The sequence below is a fragment of the Lycium ferocissimum genome, chromosome 7 (genome assembly GCF_029784015.1).
Source record: "Lycium ferocissimum isolate CSIRO_LF1 chromosome 7, AGI_CSIRO_Lferr_CH_V1, whole genome shotgun sequence".
Taxonomy (NCBI): Eukaryota; Viridiplantae; Streptophyta; class Magnoliopsida; order Solanales; family Solanaceae; genus Lycium; species Lycium ferocissimum.
In genome coordinates, this window is record NC_081348.1 from 58,974,082 (window position 1) to 58,978,954 (window position 4,873).

General features: G+C 34.1%; 1 long non-coding RNA gene across 2 annotated transcripts in view; it reads left to right on the forward strand.

Annotated features, from left to right (window-relative positions):
* The window catches only part of LOC132063021 (uncharacterized), a 1,680-nt gene extending 530 nt beyond the window's left edge, over positions 1-1,150 (forward strand). Inside the window, exons 2-3 of one of the 2 annotated variants that reach the window (XR_009416304.1) lie at positions 20-145; positions 841-1,150. This is a non-coding gene — a long non-coding RNA (uncharacterized LOC132063021). Of the gene's footprint in view, positions 1-16; positions 146-840 lie in introns of both variants that reach the window. The other variant, XR_009416303.1, reaches the window with a different exon arrangement.
* The last annotated feature ends 3,723 nt before the right edge of the window (positions 1,151-4,873 follow it).

Here is a 4,873-nt window from a genome sequence, read left to right on the forward strand (position 1 = left end):
GGTTTTTGGGAAATAGTAGGATAAAAGAAAATAGTGAAAGTGTCTTGAGTATTATGATGTTAGTGGTGTTAGTTCTTCAAAGATCGGGAACGATTTGGCAACAAACATATTCACGAGATCGAAAATTCACCAGAAGATAAGTGAGGTTAGTTTTTAACTCTTGCTGCTTGTTACTCTGTTTCTCTTTTTTCCAGTTAGTAATTTGTTAAAGTAGAGGGAGGTGGAGGACTCTAAAAAAATGGTTGTTGTCTAAATTTATGCAAATTGTAACACATCAAAGTTGTTACTATGATTATTTGCTTGTGCTTTATATGCATAACTTAAGTATTAATGTAGTATACACTAAACCATCTATGTTATATTTAATATTTGATATGTTAAGAGATGACTTATTACCAAATCTAGCCTTCCATATTACTGTTATCTGTAATAGTTGATGGCAACTAGAGTAATTTAACATCTTCAACAAGTTTGAGAATTAGGATTCGTAGGTGTTATCAGTTGATGTTCATTAAACATAGGCATTATGAGTACTGACTATTGATTGTTACTTCATAACTGTGCAGATATTTGAAGAAAGTCTAATGTGATGTTTATAATAGATCAAGCAACATTTAGTATTCCACAAGCAGCAGCTAACTGTGCAAATCAAACGACTATAGGATTTCTAGCATTTGGAATATTATTCCCTCTATCGCTTAACCATTGTTGATTAGAGTTGAAGATCTAACGAAACATGATATTTGTCGCACTTCCATATTTTATTTTTTCATCATCAGAATCTGTTTCATTTATCTGCTTCAATTTGGATTTGTACTTATAAAAAAATATGATTTTCAGGTTAAGATGAAGAGAGATGGAAGTGATGTCATGGGTATTTGTTCGTGGTATTTCTGTATGATGATACAATGCAGCTGGCTCTAAAGTATGAATCCATTTTATTGTTCTGCTTCATTTCAATAACATCTTTCATGATACTTTTTGCGCCCACTAATGTCAAATATTTTTTGAACCATCTATAACAATGTTGCAGGATGGAATCCACAGTCATTACATTGTCTAAGATAAAACATAGCTGAAATCAAACATCAACACGTTTTGTATAACTTCTTGGATGATAATGAGAAAGATGTATGGCCACTTTTCCGCTCTTTCTTCATAAAGAATATAAATATGTTGTGGTGCTATTTATTGCTTGCGAGTTACACTAAGAGAATTCCGTCAATTCTCAGAAAACATTAGTTGTTGGCTTGAAATATGAAAGAGAGCTGGATTCTCTTCTCATTGCCAAAGATTGTTTGTTGTCGATTAACTTCCTTTACAAAAACAAGCTGGAGTTTTCATTTCAAGAGAGATTTCCTAAAATATTATATATTTACTTTTCAAACACATGTTCTCCACTATATATACAGATGACTTTGTCATGTAAGTTCCTTTTTAGCTCTACTCAATTTTCTGATATTATGATGTACTATTTCAGTTATATACACAGGTCCCTCTACTGGTGAATTCAACTGCTTTTGATTCACAAGAACCTAGATAAAGAACTGTACCAGTGTAATTTTTAGAAGTATAGGATCAGATATGTAATCTTGATCAGTTTAGAGAAGAATAAGAAATGGAGAGGAAGAAGAAGAAATTGATTCTCATTAATTTTCTGTGTATACAGCTTGTACAGCTGGTATATATACGTAGAGAACGATCAACTGGATGAGTTGTTAATCATGTAACTAACTTGTACTTAATAACTAACACATAATCAGCTATTAACACTCAAGTCCCTGAACTTCATAAATGATCTCATAATGATCCTTCAAACTAACTTAAGTAACATTTAAACCCTCTAACTAACTTAACTACCATTTGAATCACTTGTCTCAACACTCCCCCTCATGCTAGGAAGTGAGAATATGCTTGAACTCCTAGCTTGGAGCATAGATAATGATTCTGAACTTTATATATTCCTTTTGTTAGTAAATCTGAGGGTTGTTCTTAAGTAGGAACATATTTAGTAGCCACTAGTCCAAAGGCAATCGTTTCTCTTATGAAATGGAAATCAATCTCAATATATGTAGTCCTTTCATGATATACTGGATTTGCAGCCAACTGTAGTGCTGCTTTACTATCAGTGAATATTTCAACTGGTTTTTGAACTTCAATATTCAGCTCCTTCATCAAGCCTGGTAACCAAATTATCTATGTGACCACTGTAGCAATGCTTCTGTATTCTGACTCTGCTGAACTTCTTGAAACTATGGATTGCTTCTTTGATTTCCATTATACAAAGTAATTTCCAAATTTTACAAAATATCCTCATATAGATTTTCTAGTATGTGGACAAGATGCCCGATGCATCACAAAGGCAGAAATTTTATTTTTTTGAGTACTCGACAGTAGAACTCCTTGTCCTAGCTGACCTTTTATACATCTTATTATTCTTAAGGCTACCTTCATATGGGATTTTTTAGTTTGCTGAAGAAATTGACTTAAGGTTTGTACTCCAAATGATATGTCAGTCCTGGTTATGTTCAGATACAATAACTTTCCTATTAGTATCTGATAAGTCCCTTGATCAACCAATGGATCATGTATGATCTTGGATTTTGGACTGGTTTCCTTTGATTCTAAATTGTCTTTATTGACCAGGTCATCATACTCCTTTGCAGTCAGCTTAACATTTGTATCAATAGGTGTTACAGCTGGTTTTGAACCACTTAATCTAGTTTCAGCAATGAGTTCAAGTGCATATTTCCTCTGATGCATGAGTATGCCATGTTTTGACTTTGCAAACTCAATTCCTAGGAAATATTTGAGCTCACCCAGATCTTTCATTTTGAAATACTGTTTCAGTTGATTCTTAGTTTCTTCAATAGCTTGTAGACTGCTTCCAGTTATGAGCATATCATCAACATATATGAGTACAAACACTGAGTTTGTTGTTGTCTTTTTGATGAACAAAGAATGATTATGCTCACTTTGCTTGAACTGATAACTCAATAGGGCCTTAGATAGATTAGCATTCTCTTGTCTAGTTGCCTGTTTCAATCCATACAGGGATTTAATGAGTCTTCACACAGGATTCTTCTCCTCCTGAGGTAACTCCATATAGATCTCATCATTTAAATCACCTTGTAGAAATGCATTAAAGACATCCATCAGATGAATGTGTCATTTGTTTTGAGCTATAACTGTCAAAACTGTCCTTACAGTCTTTATCTTTACTACAAGATTGAAAGTTCTTGGTGATCTATACCCTCCTTTTGACTATATCCTTTTGTAACTAACCTTGCTTTATACCTTTCAACTTCACCTGTGGACTGGTACTTCACTTTGTATAACCACTTAAACCCTATAGGTGACTTACCTGTTGGTAAACAGATAATATCCTATGTATGGTTGTCTTGTAATACTGAGATTTCTACCTTCATGGCTTCTATCCATTTTAGATCAGTTGCTACTTCTTTGTATGTCTGTGCTTCTGTTATGTTTATCATTTTGGATAAGTAGGCATTGTATTTAGGTACTAGTTTGTCATATAATAGGTATTTGGCTAAAGCATAAGTATCAACATGTACATTGAGTTAAATAAAGTTTTTCATCCACACTGGTGGTTTTTTGCTTCTTCTTGATGCTCTTGTATTTAGTTGAGTTGTATTTGGTTGTTTAGTAGGTATAGGATTTTGAGATGTAGGAATTTGAGCTGGTATTTTTGGTGCTGTATGTTGAGGTGTGTAATCATGCCTTTTTTGGTTTACTTCACGTGTTTCAGTCTCTAGTGGTGCAACTTGTTGTGTGTTTAGTTGCTCCCCCTCATTATGTACTGTATTTTAATCATGCATTTCAACTTGATCACTGTTACACCTTAGAAATTTCCCGTTAACGTATAGTGAGTAGACTAACGAAGGGCATGATGTATACGATGTTTTGATAAGTAAGAAATAGTACTTGATGACCCTAAACGAGATTTCAAAGACATTTAAGGTAAGGAAAGAAAGTTGTTAAGGAAAGCAAGTTATATGTTGTGTGTCGGACAAGAATTACGAGTATCGAGTTAATGATGTTCCAATGATGCTTTGGGGAAGAGTTATAACGTCCCTTAGATTGGTATTGAGGTGTTAAACAAGTGTTAAGAAGGTTCCATAAGAATCGGAGATCAAACGAGTTGACGAGAATAATTTCGGAACAACTAAGCATTATACGGCCCAACATACTGGCCGTATAAATTATACTGGCCGTATGTCTGGCCGTATAATCAGCCCAGAAGAGCACCTCACACTAGACCAGATCTACGACCAGACATACGGTCAGTATAAATTATACGGACCGTATGTTGGTCCGTAGATCTCGGTCGGGACAGCTTTAAACGTTGATATAAGGACCCCTCTCTCATTTTATTTCATTTCATTTTCATTCCACAAGTCAAGAAACCTCTAGAATATTCTCCACTCTCCATCCACAAGAACACAAAGGAAATTGATGATCAACTTCATCAAACCAACAAAAATCAAAAGTGTGAAACACATTAAAGTCATCTAAGTCAAGAAATCCGAAGAGAAGTGAACTAGGGTTTTGGTGTAAGAAGAGTATTGCCACTCAAGGCTTGTTCCTATACTATCTAAGGTAAGTTTCATGACCTTTTCATGTTGTTTGAAGTATTGAAAAGTTGAAACACTTGGATTGTAGAAGGAAATAGGAAATGGGTTATGAATGCAAGAATAGTGTCATTTTTTAATAGAAGCTTGAATTGAATTGTGGATATTGATATGTTGTGATTATAAATATGTTACGAATGACATTTAGAATATGGAATAAGCATTGTATATGAAAGAACGCGATAGTGAACTATAGTCATGATTATGGAGGAATTGAAGTG